The 26,228-nt window shown below is 39.1% G+C and overlaps 1 non-coding gene across 1 annotated transcript; it reads left to right on the forward strand.

Annotated features, from left to right (window-relative positions):
• Window positions 1–22,667: 22,667 nt before the first annotated feature.
• Window positions 22,668–22,749, forward strand: MIR125B-1 (microRNA mir-125b-1). The gene has a single exon (NR_032167.1). It is a non-coding gene; the product is annotated as a microRNA mir-125b-1 (primary transcript).
• Window positions 22,750–26,228: the final 3,479 nt, after the last annotated feature.

The following is a 26,228-nucleotide window of genomic DNA, read 5'->3' on the forward strand; positions in this document are numbered from 1 at the left end:
ATAGGCCTTATTCCATCTCCTCATTTTATCTCTTGTGTGCATCCAATGGTCTAAGTATGTTTTTTACAAGCAACATGTTGTTTTATTTTGCTTTCCCATTTTTCTTCTGTCTTATGGGTGAGTTTATCTCATTTACATTCATAATTGTGATAACTAATTGTGTATTTTCCCTCCATCCTCTTCTTTCATACATTTTCCCTCTTTTTGTTTCACAGTCCTTTTTAAAGAGTGGTAAGAGAGGAATGTACCCAACAACAGTTGGTGATATTTGATTGAATCCGCTTCTGATTTTCTATCTTTTCTTTCAGTTGCACAGAGCTGAATCAGAAGTTCTTACCTTTTCAACTCCTTCTCAAAACCCACACTAGAAACTTAAAGATTGTTTTGCTGGTGATTTGTTCTTCACCTATGTCCTTTGGCTCTTATTCTCTTTTGTCCCTTCTCTTCATTGCCTCCTGTTTTTATTAATAAGTTGAATGTATTTTTATGAGTGTGTCTGGGCGTATTCCACCCTCCTTATGGCCAGTCCAGGTGAAAATGAGAATCAAAAGAAATGTCTACCTTCCACCCTTCCCTCCTTATTTATAGCATCTTCTACTTGTGCAACTGATTTCATGAAATAATACATTTTCTCATTCATGCTCTCAGTATGTCTTTATATTTCATGCTTTTAAGATCATCAAAGCATACCAAAGTTACTTCCATTATTGTCTTTTTAATCTTTCCTCTAGTACTTGTGATGGCATTGAAGTTCTGAGGAGGCACTTGTAACGTCTTCTTACTGGTAATTCTTTCTATTCTCATCTTGTCCTCTTAGTCCAAAAGACTTGTTCAGTTTTCTTTTATACTTCCTTGTGAAACATACATGGCTTGGGGAGTGGGCTCAGGGCTTTCAGATAATGCAGTGGTTCCTAAATTATGTCTACTTCATCTATTTCCCAAGTCAGTTATTTTTGCTATGAGACATCTTCCATTTTTTACTTCAACGTTATCTTTATTTCATGGAGTACTTAGCTTCTCCTTTGTCAATTCTAAGTTCTAAGAGATTTTGGCTTGGGCCAGGTCTTGTGCCCTTTCAAGTCTTTCCCCAAAGCTCTTGTTTCTTTTCTATTTGTTTACTGTAGCATTCACCTTTGATTTATAATTTTTTTAAACTTACTTCATTTTTCTATTTGATTTTTTGGTCAAGTTATTATTTGAGGTTTTGCTTAGAGTTCCTTCAAGTAAGTAGCAATATAGAAAAGTCACAAAAGATAATTTTTTTCTGAATACTGACAACAAATCCCAATAGGAAGCAACAGTAAAAGAAATTCCTTTCGAAATAACTACAAAATGTATTACCGATCTGCTAGTTAATCTTCCAAAATACATAGTGATTACAAAATTACAGCTATAGAACACTATTGAGATGGCAAATACTTGAAGAGATATTAATTATTCATTCCTGCTTGGGCCATGCATTTGCATGCAGTATTTACTGCTTCTACAATGCTATAGATTCCTTTTTATGTCCAGTGAAACACGAATACAAATGTTCCTTCTACTAATCAAAATGAAAATAAAATCAGCAATTTCTCTCTATTCTTTGAATATGAGCCTCCAACCAGAAGTCTTGCTGGTAGGATTCATGTGGATTTCATAGAAATAAACTCCGAAATCTCCTTATTCTCAATTTCCCATCAATCACCCCCTAAATTCATCAATACGCCATCCAAACTTTGTTTTGATTGATCTACTATATTTTTTTCTGCCAAAATATTGCTGACGGCTTTATTGTAATGGCTCAAACCAGCTTCTTCTGAACTATAGGATTACCCAGAGCCTTTGGAACCGGGTTTGGAAGCAGACTTCACCATGATCCATTTGGGGGACTATTTTCTCCTCTGGTTCTCCTCCTCCCTGTTTCTAGGTCCCTTCCCAGTCTCCTTTGCTGCCTCCTCACATAAATCATGTCAACTGGGTGCTCTTTTGTTCCCCATCCCTATTATTTCTCACAGTGATCTTATTAGCTCTGGTGGGTTCAGTTATCATCTCTATACCGATGATCCTTGGCTGACTTTCATTCTTGCATATTAAGTGAATGTTGGACATCTTGAAATGGATGCATCAGAGACATTTTAAACTCAATATGTCCAAAAACGTGTCTTCCCCGTGCAAACCTTTCCCTATTCCAACCTTTTTAACTGTCAGGGCTTCCACCATCCTCCTAGTACACCAAGACCCAACTCTAAACAATCTAACGATCCACAAGCTACCAATCACAGACTCGTTACTCTTTTTCCTCCATTCTTATATCCAATATCCTGATTTCTTGATGGCTTTATCTTTGTAATATGTCTTGCATATGCCTCTGTCTCTCTTTTGACACCATTAACACCCCAATTCAGGTCCACATCATAGTAAGTCCGAATTATTTCAATAGCCTTCTGGTTGGTCTTATTTATTGGTTTGTCTTACTCACTCCAGTGTACCTTCCTCCATTTAGTTACAAAAAATGCTTTCCTAAAGTACAGACCCATCAAAGTCACCATTACTCCAGCGGCTCCCCGTTATCTTCAGGATCAAATATGATATTCTCTATTGACTTTGACAACCTAGTTCCCTATATTGACAATTTTCTTATTCTTTATTCCTCTCCAAACACTCTACAATCCAGTTTCATTGCCCTCCTTGCTTTTCCTCAAACAAAAAACTTCATTTCCCTTCTCCATTGATTTTTACCAGTGATCTCTCACACCTGCAAAAATATCTTTCCTTTCTTCTCCCTCCTGGCTTTCCTGGCTTCCTTAAAATATCAGCTAAAGTCCCACCTTCTGCAAAAAAAGTCTTTCATGATCCTCCTTAATAAATAAAAGGCAAAGATTTTCCTAAATTCTTACTCCATTCCAGGCACACACTTTAAAAATATCTTATTTGGCCCTCACGACAACTCTAGGAGGCTAGTGTTGTTATCCACATTTTTTAAATGAGGAAATCAAGGCAGACAAGCTAAGTGACTTACCCAGGAACATACAACTAATGTCTGAAGTAAAATATGAACTCTGTCTTCCTAACTCCAGGTCACCAAGTTGCTTCCCACTATTTCAGTGGGACCTCCAGGTTATCCAATATATATTTTGTTTTTAGTTGTTTGCATGTTGTCTTCCCTAGAAGAATGAGGGTTCCTTTTGTTTTTGCCAGTGTTTAGTTCAATTCTGGGATACGGTAAGGGTTTAATAAATACTTATTACAGTTTACTGAGTAGATATCCTTCTTTGTAGATTTCCTCTCAATTACTGCCCTCCTGTCCTCCAAACAGTTTAGCAATTCTAGTAATCTTGGCTTTATCACATGTTGCCTTAGGAAACAAAATAAAATTCTAAACAAAACAAAAGCTTTCTAATTCTCAAGGGAAAACAAAACAGTCTAGAACAGTGATGTCAAACTCAAAACAGGAACTGATCCTTGTAGGCTACATTTTGACTTAGAACATCACAAATTAACATTATCTATGTTTTTGTTTGTTTATTCTGTTTAACATTTCCCAATTCCATGTTAATTGAGTTCCGGCAGCTCTTGGTAATGTTGCCCGTGATGTGCTGCATGTTTGACACCTCTGGTCTAAAGTGGAATGGATCCACTCTACAACTGACCCTACCAGGAGAGAGGGTAGACACCACTCTAACTCACCAATGGGTTTGAGGGTTGTAGGTTAGTGTCAACCTAGTTTAGCCTATTTGTCAAGATGGTTTATTGGGGTGTGACCACTGAATATGCTTTAGCTTCTTGGAGCCAGTCATACCCAGTCACACACATAGCTGGATAGACACAGGAAAACAGCCCTTTCTGAAAAGGTCTTGGCAAGTCTTCATGCTAACAGTATCAATCTTCCCTGAATATCCTAAACAAACCATTCTAGATATGTAAAAGTATCTTAATTGTCCAGGAGGAGGGCACTGGAAAACCTCTACTCAAATCCAGAAGTGTCCATTTCCACTCTCCTGACCTCCTCAGCAATGAATACAAGGAGACATGATCAAGATAGCATGACTCTAACAAAGAAAACTGTGGCTAGCCCAAGGGACTGGAAGTACAATATATTCTTTTTTAAAAATAGATTCTTACCTATTGTGTTTTTTTTAATTTTTATTTAGAATATTTTTGCATGGTTACATGATTCATGATCCCCCCACCCCACTCTATGCCCCCCCAAAGCCAGCAAGCAGTTCCACTGGGTTATACATGTATCATTGTTCAAAGTCTATTTCCATGTCATTCATATTTGCAGTTGAGTGATTCTTTAACATCAAAACCCTAATCAGATCCCTATCACACTATATGATGAATCATATATTTTTCTAATGCATTTCTGCTCCCATAGTTCTTTCTCTGGATGTGAAGAGCATCTTCCTTGTAAATCCTTCAGGATTGCCCTGGGTCATTGCATTGCTGTTAGTAGAGAAGTCAGTTACATTTGATTGTTCTACAATGTATCCATCTGTGTACAATGTTCTCCTGGTTCTGCTCCTCTCATTCTGCATCACTCCCTGGAGGTCGTCCCAGTTCACATGGAGTCCCTCCAGTTTATTATTCCTTTGAGCACAATAGTATTCCATCACCAACATATACCACAATTTGTTCAGCCATTCTCCAATTGATAGGCAGCCCTTCATTTTCCAATTTTTTGCCACCACAAAGAGTGCAGCTATGAATATTTTTCAACAAATCTTTTTCCTTATTATCTTTTTGGGGTACAAACCCAGCAGTGGTATGGCTGGGTCAAAGGGTAGACATTTGTTTTAGAATGACTACTGAGTATCATTTCTGAGGCAGAAGAGCAGTAAGGGATAGGCAACTTGCCCAGGGTCACACATGAAGAAGCAAACTCAGAGCAGTTGAGCCATTTTCAAATTCACAGGGCTGGTAAGTGACAGAGGCAAGCATGTGAATACAAGTTTTCCTGTCTCTAGGTTCAGCACTTTGTCTAATACTTTATAAATCCCCTGTTAGGTTATGGTTATATTTATGTCTTGGTATTCCTCCTTAGTAAATGTAATATATATTTCCTTGCTATTCAAATACTTCCATGCAGAATAATTACTTATAATTATTAGATTTTGCAAATTTGAATTAAAACTAATGAAGATTTTTTTAAAAAAGGTTAAGTGCCATTTCTTTTATTTCTGGTTTAGTATCCAGCATTCTGAAAATGCTTAATTGATACAAAGAACTTATTAATACTAGCTTCAATGTTTGCTCTGAATAATAAAAGCAAAATATATTCCTTTTTAAATGTGGAGTTTCCTTTGGGGAACACGGATCTCAAGTTAATACCTCATAAGCATATTGTAGTGTATTAAATAGGAATGCATTATGGGAAAACTGTTGAGATGAACAAATGTGATATAACTTGAGTTTCATTTTTTATTTTTTTTTAAATGTATGAATCCAACCTACACTCCTCTATGGAAGATTGCATTTCACTGCTAGAAAAAACATTGCTTATGCTTCCCCAGAGACCACAGGGAAATGCTCAAAATATTTGACACAATTTTTAGCATTAAGATTCAAGTTGTTTTCAGCATGTAAGACTGGCTATAGCAAGCTAATTCTGCAAGTCTAGTTTTTTATTTACACAATATTATGCTCTTAGAAAAGATGCAAGACAGATGACTGGCTCAGTGGTAGGAAAGGTGGGTGGTAGAGTGGCTAAAGCTCCAGGCCTGGAGTCTGGAAGGTCTGAGTTTAAATTTGGCCTCAGACATTTACTGGGTGAGATGCTAGGCAAGTCACGTAACTCTGTTCCCTTTAGTTTCCTCATTGGAGAAGAAAATGGCGACCCACTCCAGTATCTTTGCCAAGAAAACCTCAAACTGGGTTACGGAGAGTCATACACGACTGACCAAGTGAAAAACAAGACCGTTCACTGAACTGAAATGAGCACGTTGAGAGTCATTTGGAGGGAGAAACTTGAGGAATGCGTCTTAGCCATCTTTATACTGGTTATTTTCTAATGAAGTACTGTTGAGGAGTTTTCACTTCTAAAACCCAGAAAGACTTTAAAGTCGACAGAAAATGACCCCCTAATATTTTGCCAACATAATTTCTTCATTAATAACTCAGAACTGAAATGTAGGTGAAAACGAATGGAATAGGCTCACTCTTTTAACTCATGTGAAATAGCATAAACCAAGGGAAGACTGTAACTCGCAGTTCTTGATTCTTAGTTATAGTAGAAGGATAAAATATTCTGATTTTTATACAACTATAAAAGGTATATATATATATATATATATACATACATATATATATATACATTTATTGTCTAATTGAACAATTGACAAATAATAAACATTTCCTGAATTGAACAAAAATTATTTTTTTCCTCTTTGATTTCAATTTTTATGTGTCCTAACCCTAATCCTCAATCATCAAGTATAGAAACAAGTAATTTTCTGAATTACATATTGACTGATTGATACAATCCTTTGTTATAACAACAGAAAGGATAATTGACACTAACAAAAATTTCTAGATAGTTTAAAATCATTCTAATAACATGTACATATGTGGGCAATAAAGTGTCAAATGTCATGTTAGGTATATAATACGCCCAACACTAAAAAGCATTATTTTGTGAGCTTAGCATCTGATCAGTAAGGGGGAATATCATGGGAGTAGGATTACACTTTATGAGCAGATTTTAAGCAAATGTGAATTAAATGAAGTAAATACCTCCATAATTCCATAATACTATTTAATAGACCAAATTACCATCTATTTTATCCCACTTTAAAATTAGTATTGAAAACAGAATTAATTTAAAATCCAAAAGATGCCATGGTATTCCATCAATTTAATCTGAATAATATATTCCCCAAAAGTCTTTTTTTCTATTAGTTTTAGCATGAGAAGCCATTTCTAAGGGCTTAAATATTCATTTATTTGAAGTTAATCTTTAGTTGTGAGTGTAAGTGTTAAAACGGGGATTTTGACAAAAATAATAGAGCAGCTTTTAATAATTTAAGTTTTGATGAGAATATAGTAGAATCATAAATTAATATTATCCCTTTAAGCCAGAGAAAAGAAAACTTCTAGCAGCTTTTAACAAATAACAATTTAGTTTAATTAAAATAGAAATAGTAAAAGAATATAGTAAAGGAGGAAAAGATAGAGAGATTACTAATCTTATACCCTATAAATATACCTAAAATTCCTAATACTAATTAAAATTCCTAAAAAACCCTACTCTAACTGTCTTCAAGGACAGGTTCTTCTGCCTGGCCAGACCAGGTCTAATCTAACCTACTCTACCTAAAATTGATTCACTACCTATCTAAACTAATAAATAAACAGCCACCTCCTACAACCTCCTTAAGGTTTATCCTTAAACGGCCAGTGTTTAACTGCCAGTCGCCCCTTGCCTCAGAGACAGACTCCTGCTCCCACGAGGTCCAGAGGCAAAAGACCCTTTCGAGGTTAAAGCCAAAAGCCCTCTCAGTAAGCTCAGGCCCGCCCTATATTCCAGCAACTAAACTGCCAACCCAAACTACCATCAATCAACCCCAACAACCAACTCCCACCCAGCAGCCAAATTCCCCTCTTCTGTCAATTGGCAGCCTTCAACTGACACTTGCCCAACAGGGGGCTCTCAGGCTCCTACTTCCTGTCACTGTGGGCTGGTTAATCCCTACACATCTCTATGGTAAGAGGACCTCCAGGTCCCCCATTCACTTAAAAAAGGAATAAAGAATTCCTTTTTATATGAGTAAAATGTGAATTGAAAATTATATAAATTCCAGTATATATGTGATTTCATTGGCAAATTATCAAGACTTAATAGTTTGGGAACAGCTAGGTAGCTCAGTGGACTGAGAGCCAAGTCTACAGACTGGAGGTCTTCAGTTGAAATCTCGCCTCAGACACTCCTTAGCTGTGTGACCCTGGGAAAGTCACTTAACCTACATTGTGAATCTATTAATGCTCTTCTGCCTTGGGACCAATACATAGTATTAATTCTAAGATGGTATGGGTAAAAATTAAAAAAAAAAAAAAAAGACCTACAAGACTGTGAATGTTTGATATTAAATTTGCATTTCCCTTCCAAATATATAGCTGGTTTGCTTATGATTTCTCTTCTAAAGAAAATAATATATTTGAGAAAATGTATTTTGTTATTTTAAATGTCATGGACACGTTTGTAACTTGCTATACTCTCGTACTATACACTTTACACAAAATATCTTTTGCATCAGATTCCCTAACTTTAAGGGGCAACAAGGGGGTGCACTGGATGGAATGCCAAGCTTGGAATCAGACACTACATGTGTGACCCTAAGCAAATGACTTAACCTGCATTTGCCTCAGTTTCCTCTTTTGTAAGATGGGAATAATAATAGCACCTACCTTCCAGTGTTGCTGTGAAGATCAAATGAGATATTTGTAAAGTTCTTGGTATAATACCTACCACATAGGTGATGCTCAATAAACATTAGCTATTATTGTTGTTGTTATATAAATATTAAACTATCCCCTGTCTGGTATACGTTAATATTTTCCTGAGAGGTAACCTTTACTTTCTCAGAAACTTTTGGCCAGGGGCTACTAGACCATCTTGCTCATGATTCTCTTAAGCCCACACAGAATGGAGGACATCACCAATCTCCATTTGTTCTGTTACTTTGGGATTTCTTCTAATATTCTCAGTGGAAATAATACAAACCTTATTTCAAGGTATTTCTTATTATATCTACTTAAGTAAAAGATTATTTTAAAGAAAAATTAATGAAGAAGCAGGTGGGTAGTGTAATGGATAGAGCACCAGACCTTGTATAATTGAAAATCTGTTACCCTAAAAAAAGAATTACATTTCTCAGGAGCCCACTGACTTCCTGTCATTACATATTTCCTGTAGACAGGGGATATTAGGTGGGGACATGGAGGGTCCCGCCTCTCTTTGGCATGATGACATTGAGCTTGGTGGCAGTGATAAGCTAAGCACAGGGATTTTAAATGAGTTGATCAGCCATGGGCACGTGGTCTTTATTTTGTATCCTTTTTATTCCTTTATTTCTAATGATCATTAATAAATCCCTTAAAATACAACATTTTAATATATGAGAGCTAATTTTAATTTTTACATTGATGGCAACCACTTGGAGAAGGAATTCTCAATCTTTTTAAGACATGTTTCTCCTGCTTTTCACCCCCCACTCACCCACTCTTGCAAACTCTGAGAGACCTCCAAACTCTCTTTGGCGCTGTTACCTTTTTCTTTCCCTACTTTTTGCTTTGTCTCTCTCCCTACCAACCAGGTTACTTTTATCTGGGGGACTTTTGGTGAAGAAGAGAGAAGTCACTTCTCTCACCCCTCTGCTTAAGTCCATGTTCCTCAGTTTCTCGCTGCTTCCTCTGGTGTTGCTGATACTACTGCCAATCCAGCCTCCTTGGTTGCTCCTAAACTTCTTTATCCCAATCACTCCTTCTCCTGCTCCTGCCCCTGCCCCTGCTCCTGCTCCAGCCCCAGTCCCAGCCCCAGTCCCAGCCCCAGCCCCAGGCACCAAACCTGGTAGCTGCCCCTGTTGCTGATCCTTTTGGTGCTTCTGATTGTTGCCACCAAGAACCTGGAAGTTCTTGGAGTTGCTCTCCAGGCAGCTGGTAAAAAGACCTGAGTGTGGTTTCCCTAGGCAATAATTAGCCTCCACATGGCAGAGGACCTCAAGGGGGGAAGGGAAGAAGGAAGTTACTCTTCAAAACAGGAAGTAAATTACAAACATGATGTACTCTATGAAAGGGTGCTTATTTCAAACAGCTTCTACCATTCATGAGTGCAGTGATTCTTTCACTTATCTTACCTGAGATTCAGGGGAGAAATTCACCTCCCTACAACCCTTTGCCATTTGGGCCTGCCCAGACTCTAAGAGTCATCCAATTTGGGATTACTTCACACTGTGCTCAGCAAGGAGTTCTCCCTCACTATGGGAGATCCAAGACTTCTGACAAAAGGAATCTGAATGGATAGAGAAAGAAACTTTAAAGAGACTGGAGGTGAAAATTTTAAGCCTCTTCAGACTCCATTGTTTTATGAAAGTCTCTGTATTTTATTGTATTTTGATGATTGTCTGCTTTAAGATTTAATTTGGTTGGTTTTAAGTTCATATATTAATCTGATCAATACTATTCTATTATACTGAATCATTTTAATCTACTGTATTTTAACTATTTTATATTCTGTTAGCTTTCTCCTGCAACTATACTGAACAAATATTATTGAATAAGCTTATAAAAAACAGCCTTTTCTTCCATTTTTGCTTTGTTAATTGTCACATAGAGAATGAATGAATTTCATCAAAAACTGGTTACAATTGTATGATAACCTTTGGAAAATTCAATGAGCTAAATATCTCAAATTGATTTTAAGGGGTCTTCAGACATGATTTTTTCATTTTTTTTTTCAAAAACTCTGACTGATCATTTTGCCTGCCTCTGAATATTGTAACAAGAGGTAAAGAGTCCATTTTAATAGCTGAAGTGAAGCACTATTATAATCCCCACCTCCACATTTGTAAAAATGTGAATGCATGGGACATAACAGTCTCATACCAAAGGAGATGGGAAGTTGATACTAGGAAATGGTACCCCTGGATGGTTCCCAAGAGGAAGCATCTCTCGTTTGTAACTCTTTGGCTTATTCTACCCTTCCACCAGAATGATCTAGTTTTTTGATGATGCTTTTAGACACAACATCAATAGTACAGAGATTTGGGTGTTTTTTCCTAGATTCCTCTGCCACATTTTTGTAATGATGGCAGTAACAGATTTTTTAAAATATATCTCAGCCAAGGTTGAAACATTGCTACACCTGAAAAACTTGTGACAAGTTCCCATTAGTTTTAAATATCACCCAGCAGACTCATATGAATCCTAATGATAGTGGGTTTGTTTGCTATTGTCATTAAATGGACTATTAACATTGGGTATTTTGATACTTTTTTAATGCACATTACCCGTTGTATTACTGTTCTTTATAAAACTGTTACTTTGTAAACAGTGGATCATGACCAAGTTTGAAGAGGAAATGGATCTCATTTTTTGGGTGAGAAACCTTTGCATTCTACCTTTCCTTAGCTGACAGTGTGTCAATGATTGTAAGCTACATATTTTTAAATTTTAAAACCTTTTTATTATTGTTTTTGCTTGCATGTTCAATATACTATTTTAGTTTTATTTTTTCTATCCTTTTTGTATTTGAAGCACATGTCAATAGTATTAAGAAGATTTTCTTTAACTTTTTTGATTTTGCAGTAATATAAGTTTAAAATATATCAATGCATACCCAAAAAGCTTTAGACTATAAAAATGATGCCATTGATTGTTTCAAAAAAATTATGGGACTTTGCTTAATGATTCTGTCTGATTCCAGGAGAAGGGAATACAAAAAGAACCTTTGCACAGTACCAAAGAAGCACAAAGCTACTTGCATAATGCCAATCAAGCACAAGGTCAAAAAAGACCAAACCAATACAGGTAGGATTGATAAACTTCTAAGCCAATATGAAAGGACTTGAACCTAGTGTGAGACTAGAGGTTGTGGCACTTGACATATGTTAAGATGTAGGACACCTTGTACCACACTCTTTGTGAAATATTCACTGAGAAGTACCAAAGTATGGCTATCACCCTGGCTCCCTCTATCCCTGAGAGTGGAGGTAAAATTGGGCCAGGGAATGACACTTCCCTATCACATGAAAATTTAGTCCTTTTTTATCTCATATAGTATGGCAACATCTTGCAGTTTTGGCTGCAATTGGGTAAGTGAAATATTACTGCATTTTGTCCTACAGATTTGTGGGACAGAAATCACTTTAATTGGGTCCTGATTCAATTTTTACACATAAGACTTTGATAGTGTATATTTTTTGATGTTTTTGATTTCTCGTGCCAATTGATTCATATACCTCATAACTCACTCATGCATCCCTAAGTGATCCCTGTGTTTTTTCAACACCTTCTTTGGGGGGGGGGTGTATTATTATTCTAAAATGCAAAGTTTAAATTCTTTTTGAGAGTAATTTTAGGATAAGAAACATGCTACCTCTTTGAATCCAGAAAGTAAACTTTTGGGATGTGGTGATCTGAACTGTGTGGGGTTGAATGCATTTGTTTTGTATGTATACTCTTATGCCAAAGGGGACTTCCCCCTAACTAGCTTTTTGTCAATGCACCTAGCAATCATTGGCTTTGTTCTCTTTCCTTTTATTCCCAAATATTGTAATTTCAAAGTTGGTTATATTTATAAGATCCATTGGAGAGACTAGTCTCAGGGGGGATTGTATAATTGAAAATCTGTTACTCTAAAAAAAAAACTACATTTCCCAAGAGCCCACTGACTTCCTGTCATTACATATTTCCTGTAGACGAGGGATATTAGGTGGGGACGTGGAGAGTCCCACCTCTCTTTGGCATGATGACATCGAGCTTGGTGGCATTGGTAAGCTAAGCACAGGGATTATAAATGGGTTGATCATCCATGGGCATGTGGTCTTTATTTTGTACCCCTTTTATTCCTTTATTTCTAATGATCATTAGTAAATCTCCTAAAAATATAATATTTTTACTATTCAAGATTTTATTTTAATTTTTACATCCTGGAGTTCAGAGGACTTGAGTTCACATTTGGCCTCAGACACTTCCTAGCTGTGTGACACTGGGTAAGTTACTTAACCCCCATTTCCTAGCCCTTACCACTCTTCTCTCTTAGAATGGCGCCTCTCCTTTCTAAGACAAAAGTTAAGGGTAACAGAAAGAAAGAAAGAAAGAAAGAAAGAAAGAAAGAAAGAAAGAAAGAAAGAAAGAAAGAAAGAAAGAAAGAAAGAAAGAAAGAAAGAAAGAAAGAAAGAAAGAAAGAAAGAAAGAAAGAAAGAAAGAAAGAAAGAAAGAAAGAAAGAAAGAAAGAAAGAAAGAAAGAAAGAAAGAAAGAAAGAAAGAAAGAAAGAAAGAAAGAAAGAAAGAAAGAAAGAAAGAAAGAAAGAAAGAAAGAAAGAAAGAAAGAAAGAAAGAAAGAAAGAAAGAAAGAAAGAAAGAAAGAAAAGAACAACAATGAAGGCTATACTATACATTTTTACTGAAAACAAGTTTTGTTAGCTTTTGGGGTGTTTATGTTTTCTTATGGTTGATACTTCCCCAAGAATGACAGTGTTTTAAAGTGACTGTCTCTAATATATTTTTATTAAAGAGATAAATGTGGGGAAAATTGAAAACATCTGTCCCTAAAAAGGTTGGCATTTGAGTGAATAAACTTCCACAAAACAAAATAGATGGTGTTGCAAATAACTTCCATGGGCATTAATTTCATGAAATGAAGATTTTAATGGAAGTATGTGTAGATTCATGAGATCCTTAGACAGATTTTCACTATCCATTTATTTAAAGTTGTTGTTGTTGGGGGGGGGGGGTGTTCTGGTCACTTTTGAACCTCAATGATTTCTCCAGATGTACAAAAGTGAACAATGTAAAAATTTTGCTTCCTTAGCAAGACAGAATCCAGCTGGCTAGGAACTAGATCTGCAAGATATTGGTTACAGCTGTGTTTCAATTTCTGTGATAGTTAAAAAATTAAATTACTAGATTAGATGGCTGGAAAGAGGATTCTTTGTTTAGCCCTTGTGTGGGGACTGAAATTGTTTATGGGGCTGTTTTCTTAAAGTCTTTGCAAAATAAGCTGGACAAATAGACTTATTCAACACTCTTCAGAAATTTGCACATTCAGCTTTCTTTCTTCACTGAAGAAAATGTTTTTGTGTTATATTGTAAGCCAACAAGTGTTGTTAATGTCCCTGGCCTTTAGGAATAGCAGTGATATTTCTGCTTTGTTTAACATTGCATTTTATTATTAGAAATCATTTTTCTCTTGTTTAAAGTTTTTAAAACACACGAATAGATATAGATTTTCCTTTCAATTCATATTTGTCTCTAAAATAACAGAGCATACTTGAACATACTGCATTTAAATTTGATTCCAAATAAAAATTAAATGAATTTTGAAACTGGACACACAAATGAAATCAATTCATAAAAATATGAGCTATGTATATTCTAAAATAAAGACTAGATGGAGAATATAAGCAGGCAAATAACATTCAGTTTTTCAAATGTGTAAAAGCCAAAAAATGCTTTTGAATTTGCAAAGTGTGTACAACTCAGTTCAGGAGGGTTTTTTCATTTATTTCCAATGACAATTTAGTTTTATAAATTATAAAAATATAAAAGTTCCCAGAAGAATATATGAATTTCAGGTAGATTTTATTCTTGAATGCATTTTTTAAAAACAAACATGTACAATGTGTGAATATATGAAATCATTGTTATCCCATCAACTTCTGGATTTTCAAAGTAATGTTAACAGGTATTCCTTCTGTGAAAGAGTTTATAAAATTCCACAAGTGGGTAAAATGCTTGAATGTAATGAAGTTTTCAAAATGCCCTGAACAAATTCTATCATGTTCTTCCATAATCCCAAGAAGAAAAAGTCACCTAAAATATGATTACCTTACTAAGAAAGTGCTTACTTCTTTGCCTCTTCCCTTATGTTGAGAAACAAGCTAAAGAACCACAGTGATAAAAAATAAATAACCATAATGTCTCAAAAGTTCACAAATTTGTGATTGAATAATAGAGTTGACAGACTCTTTTGCTTAGGCTATTTCTTTGACCAATTGATGATTCCCTCTGGCCCCTGAAAAATCAGTATAATTGATTGAAAAGAATGGGAACAAAGCACAAAAATACAGAGAAGTTTTAGTCATCAAATCAAAAAAGTTTTCAGTATTATTTTATGTTTATCTTTGTCCATTACTGTCTCTTAAGTAATTTTGGTTTCATAAATTCATTTTGTAAACATTCATAACAAAAGTTATATAATGTAACATGATAAGGAAATATTTATCATGAAATAATATCGTTTGCAGAATTGAATGTTTCAGAATCACTGGATTTCTGTCAAGCTAAATAAAATTGAAGCCTACATTTTTTCTTGGCTGAATGTTTGCCAATAAGTACAAATTATAGGAGGGCTTCAGAATGTGTAAATATATGCCTAGCTATATAAAACAATTAGCTACATTTAATAGATGATGCACATCAATGGAGCAAAACTTAATGCTGCTTTTTCAAGGCAATTTATTGGCATGTGCAAACATGAAGCTTTCAAAACTAGAATGTAATTTCACACTAACAAAAATGTGTTTTTACATAATATTGATAAGGGATCTCATTTCACCCAGGATATATTGAAAAGAGTAGGAGAATCTAGGAAAAACACCTAAATATCATGTTCCTTATCACCCACAAAGTTCAGGTCAAGTGGAGTGTGTAAATAGAGAACTCAAGACTATGGTGGGGAAACTCAGTGATGAAACTCATCTAAAATGGCCAGAGATTCTTCCCATAGCTTTGTTTTACCTACATACAAGACCAAGAGCAGATTTACATGGACCATCCTATGACATCCATTTTGTGTCTGAGAATTGGAGCTGTGTAACTGACCATTAGCAAAGTGACTTCGCCTGTCAGGAAACTGATCATAAAAATAGAAACAAACTCTCTGCCTGTTCCTTATGCTGCTACATATGTGCAAAGCACAAAATGTTAATTTCCGGTTCTGGAACTGATCATGAATGAAGATTTTCCAAGAGACTCTAGTAGAAGTCCTTGGAGACGGCAGTAGAAAGGACAATGCTTGAGCCTTTCCAAGTCACTAGGGAGCGATCTAGAATTTAGGGTGATGGTGTTTGCCAAAAGCACATCTGTTGATTTTCTAGGGATAGCAGTTATTGACCTGGGCAAGAATGTCACTCATGCAATATTCTCCTGAGGCTGTTTATTTCACTCGGCTCCGACACAGGTCAGTCTTAGCAGGTTTCTCTGGCTCATCACTTCCTACAGCCCAGTCGTGTTCCACGGCCATCAGATACTATCACTTGCTCAGCCATTCCCTGATTGACAGGTTTGCCCTTGTTTTCCAATCCTTTGCCCCCACAAAAAGAGCTGCTTTAAATGTTTTGTGCATCGAGGTCTTTCCTCTTTCTGTTCGGTTGGTTTTTCAGTGGTACGGCGAGGACAGAGAGTACGTGCTATTTGATAGCTCCAAATAGCTTTCTCTAATGTTGAATCTGTCCACGATCCCCCCAATGGAACATTAGTGCTTCCATTTCCTCACATCCCCTTCAAGATTTGTCATTTTCATTCTGTATTATAACAGGCGATCTGATAAGTCTGGGTTGGGATCTCAGTTGTTTTCATTTGTATTTCTCTAATTAGTCATGATTTAAAGCTTGTGTTTGCATGTGTTTTAATGACTTTGGCTGAAAACTGCCTGCTCATACCCTTTGAACACTGACCAGTTGGAGAATGACTTCTATGCTTCTACATTGGACTTATTTCTCTACACAGTTGAGAAATGAGGCCTTTATTAATGAGAATTCTTAGGAAGTGTTTTTGCATCATTATGATTACTGCATGTTACTCTCCATCCTGCTTTTCACAGTTTACTTTCTGATTTCCACATCCCCCAATTTTCCCTCTTTTCTCTGTGTTCTGCCCCCATCTCTTATTTCCTTTCTCTTCTGCATTCCTGTAGGGTATGACAGATTTCTATTTTTCCCACATCCCCCAGGAACATTGAGTATGTTCTTCCCTCACTGAACCCATTCTGATGAGAGTAAGGTTCATGTGCTCCTCTTCCCACCTTCCCCATCGTCCCCTTTGCACTGTAAAAGTTCTTTCATGCCTCTTTTTTGGATAATGGCTTATCCCAATCTATTATTCCTTTTCTCCTTCTCCCAATGCATTTGTCCTTCTCATGCCTAAACTACCTTAATAATGATAAAGGTTTTAAGAGTTACAAGAATCATCTTCCCATGTAGGTATGTAAACAGTTTAACCTCATTGAATGTCTTTTGATTGTTCTTTGCTGTCTACCTTTTTAGTTCACCTTTTAGTGTCATATTTTCCTTTCAGCTTTGGTCTTCGGACATCAGGAATTTCATTGAATACCCATTTTTTCACCTGAAGGATCATGCTGTTTTGTTGGGTAAGCGATTCTTGGTTGAAGTCCCTTTGCTGGGGCCTCTGAAGCCCTGCCTGGTTCACACCAGGCTGGAGTAAATATTGACTTTCTATGATTTTCTGTCTTTTACTCTTTCTCCTTTGGTAAATAAACTACCATAAAAAGTCATCCTGACTTGAGTAACCACATTTTTATACATTTAGTACAACCTTTCATTTTTAAACCTTATACCTGTCACTAAAATAACTTTAGAAGTTGATTTTTATTTGTTTGCTCATTTTCCAGATTTTTCTTTTAATTTAAAAACCAGTTATGCCAAAGAATATGAACAAGTAATTTTCAAATGAAGAAATCAAAGCTTTCAATAATCTTAAGAAAATATATGCTGTCACTCTTTTTTGTTTTTCTAAAACCATTTCCATCCACCTTAGAGTCAATACTATGTATTGGTTCCAAGGCTTCGTGATACAGGCTAGGCAATGAAAGTTAAGCAATTAGCCCAGGGGCTCAGAGCTAGGAAGTGTCTGAGGCCAGATTTGAACCTAGGACCTCCCATCTCTAGGCTTGACTCTCGATCCACTGAGCTACCCAGCTGCCCCCACTAAATTACTCTTGTCTAGAGAAGTGCACATTAAAACAATGCTGAAGAACCCTTCACTCCTACCAGATTGGCCAATATGACAGTAAAGGGAAATGATCACTGTTGGAGGGAATGTGGCAAAATTGGGGCACTAATGCATTTTTGGTGGAGTTGTGACCTGATCCAACTATTCTGGAGGGCAGTTTGGAACTATGCCCAAAGACCCTGTTGTTACAGGATTACTACTGGGCCTGTATACCAAACAGTTCATTAAGAAAAGGGAAAGGACCTGCTTGTACAAAACATATTATGGCAGCCCCCTTTATGGTGGCAAAAATTGGGAAATGAGGGGTTGCCCTCCACTTGGGGAATGGCTGAACAAGTTGTGGTCTATGCTGGTGATGGAATGCTACTGTGCTACAAGGAATGATAAGCGGGCTGACTTCAGAAAGAGCTGGGAAGCTCCAAGTGAAATGATACAGAACAAAATAACCAGAACCAGAAGAACACTGTAAACAATGACAAGAAGATTGTATAGTGATCCACTGTGAAAACTTGGCTACTCTCAGCCACACGATGGTCAGGGACAATTCTGAAGGGCTTGTGATGGGGCGCTATCCCCCTCCAGAGACGGAACTGTTGGAGTCCAATGGGTGGGGATCAAAGCCGAAGAGTATTTAGAGCCTTGCTTGGTGGTTTTGGTTTGGTATTTGTGTAGTCCATACACTAATGACTCTATGGAAGTGTGGTTTGCATGATAATATGTGTTTGGCCCCACTCAAATGCTTGCTGTCTTTGAGTTGGGGAAGAAAAAGAGAGAGGGAGAGAGAGCGTGGATCTTGGAATTTCGGAAAGTCTAGGTTCCAAGTTATTACTACATGTCATTTGGAAACTAAAATATCTTTAAATTTAAAAAAGACTTTAGGGAATAAAAACAGCAACAGTTCAAGGTGGGCTCTGTGGCTGGGTGAAGCTCTCTTCACTGTTCCAAGCTTCATGTTCTTCATGGAGTTGACCTCAGAGCTCGCTCTCCCTATTATCTACCTTCAATTTTTCCCAGGTGGTATGATATAAAGAGAGATGTGTTTGGTGCTCTCCCAGCCTGTGCTCTGGTCTATTAGTAACCAGAAGCATTCTCTTCTGCCTTGAGTCCTCAGCTCCCCTGCTGCCACAATGCTGATGTGTGCTAGAGCTCCTCCTCCAAATGCTAAGCCAGTCATTGAGTGATATATCAGCTATATAACAGTAGTAAGTGAAAGGATTGACTATAAGAACTAGTTTAAGATAACTATTGATTTCATCTAGCTTTCCCTCCCAAGTGCCCTCAAAAGTCATCCCAACAGATGCCTCCACTCTTGAACTTCACTATACTAGTTGTCTGGATATAAATTTGCAAATTGTTCAGTTTAATTATTTTTTAATGTCGTAATGCTTTGTCTCAAATAGTTCAAGAACCATTATGTTAACATTTCAAACTATTGAAGAAAGAAAAAGAAAATATGTCTGTGTATGTGATTGTCATGATTGATGTGTGTGTGTAGGAAGGGGGAAGGGATGGCAAAAGGAGAGGAAAGAAAACAAGAAAACAAAAAATAGAGCTGCTATTTGCATCTTTTTGTGATTTTTCTGAACTTAGATTAGAATGCTAATGGAGATCGTCCAAAGAAATGGCTCTAAATATATATTCCAGGCATATGCTATTATTAATAATAATATGTAACATAATATAATAATTACTGTTATTACATATAATAATTAATATTCATGGTATTATAAATAAAGGTATAGTATACTTTTTCCCTAGTGTAATAGTGAATTAATATTAATTTATCCAGAGTATTATGGGTACCTGTATAGGCAAAAAGTAAATATATTATGTTATGTATACATATATGAAAGGGGAAAACTCTGGTTAAAAAAGAATGGTTAAGAGGCAATGACCAATCTAATGTCCAAGCTAGAGTGCATCATAAAGTAAGTGTTTAATCCATGCTGTTATTTTTTGAAGACCTTGGCAAATACTAAAACAATGGTTTGATCTTGAAATTTTTCAGTTTCTCAAATCAAATTTCTTTGTGTTTGTTATTGGATAATGCTTGGTGCTTCTTATCTAGTCCTCTCCCTTTCTATTTTCCTTTTTTCTTTCTTCTTTTCTTTCCTTGCCTACCTTTACTTCCTGACTTCTTTTTCCATCTTCTTGTCTCTATCAGTGATTAGACTTGGCTATGTTGCTTCATTTTGTCCAGTTTTTCTTATTGTTTTTAATTAGGAGGCTGAAGAAGCTGCCTTGAGATAGCCAGATCTTATTAGAGAAACTTCTTTCCCTTTATGAAGCTTTGTCATATTTTCTGCAAGTGGATGTGCTTGAAGTTTGCTGCCATAATGATATTGGCAAACTCTTCCCTTAGTTGGCGCTGCGGTGCCGCACAGCATTCTGGGATCTGTCAAGGTGGGTCCTGTAAAATACCCCCCCCCCCCCAACTTTAGAACTGACTCGAGGATTTCCTACTTTTCCCCTTTGTGCAGATCACTCTGCCCAGGTGGTTGTTTTAACTTTGTTCCCGAGAGAAGGGAAGGTAGTCGGATTGTGATCTGTCAGAAACAAACAAACAGCAGTCACTGAAGAGCCGCGGGGCAGAGTGAGTGCCCGAAGCTGTGCAGACAGACCTGCGACAAGCCCGCCTGCTTTGTACTCGGAACTTACCTCCTTTTGTGGGTTTCCATTCTAGCTCTCAGTCTACGGGTAAAGGAACGAACGCATACATAGGCTGTGGGGTATTTGCGCGGGTGCCTTCTTCGTCTGCGGCCCAACGACGCGTGTACAGGGGTGGGAGTGTGCAGCTGGCTATGTTTGAATCTCCGTCACCGAAAAGCATTCGTTCTCCAGGCACGAGCGCGAATGTTCTCCGGGCTCCGTTTCCCGGCTTTATCGGCGGCAAAGATGACTGGAGCCGCTGGCCAGGTCCCAGCGGCTTCAGAGCCGGCCAGGACGGAGTCCGGGGCGACGGCGTCAGGCGCCGCTGTGTGGGGAAAGGGCGCTTGGTGTTTCTGCAGGTTTGGTCCCCCGAGTTCTGGGCAGTGTGTTGGAAGAGGAGTCAGAAGCGAGCTGGGTTCCATTTGTTCAGCGCCGGAGAGCAGGAGGAGGGCAGAAACGGAGTCGAAGGCGGGAGGCCTCTGCGGCATCACTTGTCTCCAGGGCGCTAGTTTGGACGTGCCCGTTTGCCTGAGGCCGTGAAGGAAGTAAGGGGGGCCCGTGTCGGAGCCCGCTTTGCCCAGTTCCGTTTGGATGGGCCTTATTGATCGGGGGCGGCGGATGATCCGCTGGCTACCGGCTTCGTGGAGCGCCAGACATTTTCTTCCGGAAAGCTGTCAAACGAGTGCGAGGCGGCCGCGGAGGAAGAGGAAAGGGGCTTAGAAGGGGCCGGCCGGCCCCGAGGAAATGAAGGCGTTCCTGGAAGTCTGCCTGGCGCTTTTGATCGCACTTCGTTCCCTTCTCTTTCTCTTCCAGCATGTGGCCTACAAGAGCCACAAATGCCGCGGGCCGGCCGGCAGACCTGGGCGAGAGCGAATGTTAGACCGTCGGGAGCGCAATGAACACGCCAGCGGATACCACTCCCTACAAATACCCCCGCTGTACCGCCCGTGTGTGTCCTCCAAACGCGCGCGTGCGCGAGCCCGCGCCGGCTCCTGCGTGTGTCTGTGGCTGTCTGTGGGAGTGTGCGCGCGTGTGCGCGGGTGCGCGTGAAGGGTAGGAAGCCCGTCAGTCAGTGAGAAGCAAAGGTACGTTGGAGAGCAACCCAAATCGGAGTGATTCCCCTGTTTGGCGCGTCCGCTGTACTCCCTGAGGAGGACGGGTCTCTGCAGGGGGGAAGGGGGCCGGATTATGTCAATGTCATACTTGTGGACGTGGGGGGGGGGGGGGGGGGGACCTTTCACGCTAATTATTGGCTGGAAAGCTCGAGTCCCCACATTCCCCTTTAAGGAAAGCCCGGGCTGGCCGAAGGTCTGACTTCGGTTTTCTCTCGGAAGAGCCTCTTTTAAACTCTCCGCTCCTTTAAGGCAGGTCTGACTCGGTCGCGAAAGCAAATGCTCGGAGAGAAACAGCGCGTTTCAGTGCCCCGAGCAGCGCGGTAGTTGGTCTTCCAGGGCATCCCGAGCGCTGAAATAATAGCCGCCTGGAGAGGGGTGTGGTGGCGGCCGGGGGAGGGGGGGAGTCTCTCCCGCGGACTTTGCTTACAGCGCGCCTGAGATCGGTCGTTCTTTTCCTCTCCCTCCTCCTGCCCTTTTCTCCAGAAGAGCCACAGCTTGCTTTAGCGGCTGCTCTGTCTGGCAGCCTTAGTCCGGGCTCTGTGTGACCCCTCGGGCTTGTTCTAAGGCAGGAATTCTGTTGTCCCTCCCGCAGGCAAGCCCCAAAGCGGCCGAGGTCCAGACTGGGACTGCCTGCGGCACTAGCGGTGTCGGGCTCGGTGCGATTTCAGGAAAATGGCTCTTCCTCTGACCGTGTCCCCGGGTTAGAGTTCGAGGTTTATTTTGTTGGCAGAAACCCTCGCTGTGTAAATAGGAACTTGTTTAACCTCAAAGAGAAAATGCTGCAGCTGCCCTAAATTCCGAGTGTGCGGCGCGTGCCCAAACCAGGACGGCTTTGATTCCTTTCTGTGAGCTGTCCGAAGCCATCTTTGGCTCAGTTTGAGCCAGTCCGTGTCTGGGGCCGCATGCACAGTGCTGGAGCTGTGATGGGAAACATCACTTCGGTGAGAATGGCATTGAAGGACAGTTTAATGTTTCCTGCATTCGAGGAGCTAGCCTGTTTCCGAAACAGCTTTCAGCATGTGTTCAGGGTCTCGTTCCAACTGGGCAGAAGGCCCCTTTCTCGGTATTTAAGGTGTGTCGTGTTTCTCTTGCTCCTAATTGCTTGAAGAGTAGCCTCAAGAGTTCATTTTCTGTATTCACACTCCTCCAGCTTCTATTGCGCTTTGTTTTTCTAACGTCGGAGTCCCCGGATCTCCACAGTCCTGGGAGAAGAATCCTACTGCGCCGGATGAGACTTTTCCTAGTCCCTGAGACCCTAACTTGTGAGGCTTTTCAGCGACAACCACAGGTCAGGCTCTTGGGACCTAGGCGGAGGGGAACAGCAGCTTGGGACTCCACTGAGTGTTCGCCTGCGGTAGACCAGCAGAACAAAAGAACGTGTAACTGTAGGGGGGAAAGAGCATACATATCCTTTGCTTGTAAGCAGTCATCTTTTCAGATTACCCCAGAGGAGCAGTGCAATTCGAGGCTATTGCATAACTGTCGGAGTATCTGATCCTTTAAAACACGGCAGCGCATTTTTAATTGGCATGGAAGGAGCCAAATACCAAAACACGACTGCTTCATTTCTCCTTCCTTTTTTATTTGGAGGAATTATTATAGAATGCACTGCCAAGCTAAAACCAAGGAATTCACAGTCACAACTTCCCAATACGCAGGGCTGGCTGGCATATGTGCATGCACATCCACACATATACATGAGAGACAGAAACTGACTGTATGTTTCTAGCCATTTCAGCTAAGTTTATATACACAATCTTAAGTGCCTATAAGTAAGTGTCTAATCCTCTCTCCTAGTCGGATCTCTTTCTGGGCTACATTTAAGGAGAAAAGTTTGCTCACTTTAAAAAGTGTGCTCATTATCTATCACACCTTACCATCATTCCATGTCCAAACAGGAAACAGTCTGAATAATTCACTAATTCACAATGATCCCGGCAAGAAAAAGTTACATGCCTATTTCAAATGATTATCGTTCTTTTTTCCATTTTTCCTTGTATCCATTTCAAAGTTCTCTGTGATAGAAAATAAAAGATTTTTTTCACCATAACCTTCAATAGTTTTTCCTATGCACTTTTGGGTCATTATCTCTAAAATGTATTTCTCTAAAGAACCTATTATTTTCCTTTCCTAAAATGGATATTTTGGTACTCACAAAAGTTAAATTCCCAAACTCTTAGGTGATGCCTGGTACTTGATTGTTTTCCTAAAAAATATTTCTTTAACAATTAGCATTTTAAAAGAAATGTTTCAAGATACTGTAATAATTTGTCTCAAAATCAAACTTTGAAGTTGAAATTGAATAACTGGTCGCTTCGCCTTTTCTGAGTAGAAAAAACGAAATGTCTTTTTAGTCTTGCTAAAGTTGCTTTTTTCCATCTCTTGAAAGATCTAAATTTATATTATACTGAAATTGTTAAAACTACTTAGTCGGAAGTGCAGCAACTATTTCAGAACTTTCATACATACACTTAAAAATTATATTTCATATAAGCATAACATTTGACAGTTCACAACACATATTCCATGTCCATGAGGCACCCACTCTACTTACACTTGTTACTTGGCAACATTCCATTGATAAAAAGAATCTTTGCATGCCTCAAGTTCTTTAGAGTTGTGTTAAAAGGGTACTCCCTAAAGTAACAGAAATAATATTGCTTCTTGGTAGTCCTTGTTTCACTGTGGGACTCTCTAACTTCATTCTAACAGTCATTGAATATACCAAGGAAGCTCAAGACCGCCTAGTCTAGAATCACCTTCATAAAATGCTAGTTGGGTGTGCACACGCGGACATAGAAGACTTTTAGTACTCCTCATACTGCCATAGTGGACACGGCCTCTCAGGATAACATCAGCATTTATGTGTGTTGATGTCTGTAGATTTGTGAGGACAAATCATGAATGGATAGACTAGGAATCGATCGCATTCACCCTAGTGATCTCCAGGTTATACAAGTGATGAATGGGGGGGGGGGGGGGAGAACGGCACTCTGCGATGAGCTGGGGCTCTATCTCCATATTAAGCCACTCTGACCCAATGGTCAAGAGACCAAAACCAAATTGAAAGTAGAATGTTTGGGGGGCTTTTTCCACACACACACACAAACCAACAGTGTTGCTCAGAAAGGGTTCATTCTCGGAAAACAAGCATTCTGTAATGCACTCTGTGTGCTCCATCTATGTGGGAATCTTCTCTTTCTTGGACGATCAATAGCATGAGCAGAGGATTTCTGGGCTTACTGGATGCTTGCATGCAGACAGTCGTATGTTGGTGAGGGGCTTTAGTTCTGTAGGCTGCTAGATATAACATTAAGGCCATATTGTGTTATTTGTAGCCTAGACCCTGCAATACGGCATTTTCTAGGTACTGTTCAATGGGATTTGGTCTTAGCAAGACCAGGCGAAGAGCAAAAGCCCCTCCAGGCACCCAGCGGAATACAATGATGTGCGGTGCATACAGAAAAAGGAGGGATATTAACAATTCCGTGAATTCCTTCCTCAGCTAGACCAGACTGAGCCAGACGCATATATTAAGTGCTGTCTGCTGCCGATAGAAGCTTGTTCAGTGCAGTGGAAATGAAGGATCACCTTGTCTCCGGCGCCAGCTTATTGGTACAGTTGATTCTAAACTGGAAAATCACAGAAATATTTCAATCCTGCAGGAGTCCCCTTTTCTCCCTCACACTGTTGATGAATTAGCGGACAAGTATGAGGCTTTCCTTCTTTTACCCCACAAAATATCCAGCAGGGTGTAACGAAGTGTTCTTCTGTTGTCTGTTTTGATTATTTATTGCAATGGAAATCATGCAACCGGACTTTCATCTGTGCACACAAAACATCTGTTTTCCCGGCTGAGATTCTTCGAAGCCTTTTTAAGTTTCTGTGTTTGAATGAATACCAAGTTAAAATCGGGTCTTGGTTCATGTCGGGACTCATTCGGTGAATATCTGTGAACAGCATGGAAAGTCCTTGACACCTTCGGAAGACAATGAAGTTGCAGAAGCAGTCCATTAGTCTTTTCTTCTTTAACCAGGTGGGCATTCGCCTTCGTGAGTAATTTGAGGAAATGCTGTCTATTACTGCTGACCGTGGTCAAAGTAGAGTCTACATAAAGTCGGTAGTTCTGAATGTTTGGGGATCCGCTTGTAAAATATGGAAATGCGTTTGCCAAGCTGCCACATGTTTTGGACAGCACTTTGAAAACGTGTTAGTTCCCACCGTTTATGATCACTTTAATAGGCAGTGAGTGCAGTGTCAGCAGTAAATGTAGCCATTGTCGTCACTTTATTACATTCGTTTGTTCCATTTCTGACTTGATGTTTAAGTAGGTGCTGGGTTTCCATTTCCTTCAGCAGCTCTCTAAAGCCTGAAAAATGAACAAGTGATCAATAGGATGGAAGGATTTGTGAAATCTCAGCGAACCCCTATAAATACACACTTAGCAGACAGAAGCCTAGCAATGTGTCACCTAAAGACCTTTTCTGTTCGTGACCAAATATATACTAGAAACCAGCTCTTCTCGTTTTTGCCCAAAGCTTCATTCCAAAGCAAATGGCAGTGGACGATGATCCCAACAGCGTGTTTGAACCCATTTTGCAATCCACAGCTCCCGTTATCAAAGGCTATGATAGCTTTTCATTCAGATTGTGAATATAGACGGCAACTCTTTTAGGATGTACAGACTGTTCACTCTACAGTTAGCACCACACACTCTAGAGCAAAGGAGTCAGACCCGTTGTCCAGAGCTGTCCCAAGTTCAACTGGAGTCAGATTAACGTGTAATTGGAAAAT

This window comes from Monodelphis domestica, chromosome 4 (genome assembly GCF_027887165.1).
Source record: "Monodelphis domestica isolate mMonDom1 chromosome 4, mMonDom1.pri, whole genome shotgun sequence".
NCBI classification, from domain to species: domain Eukaryota; kingdom Metazoa; phylum Chordata; class Mammalia; order Didelphimorphia; family Didelphidae; genus Monodelphis; species Monodelphis domestica.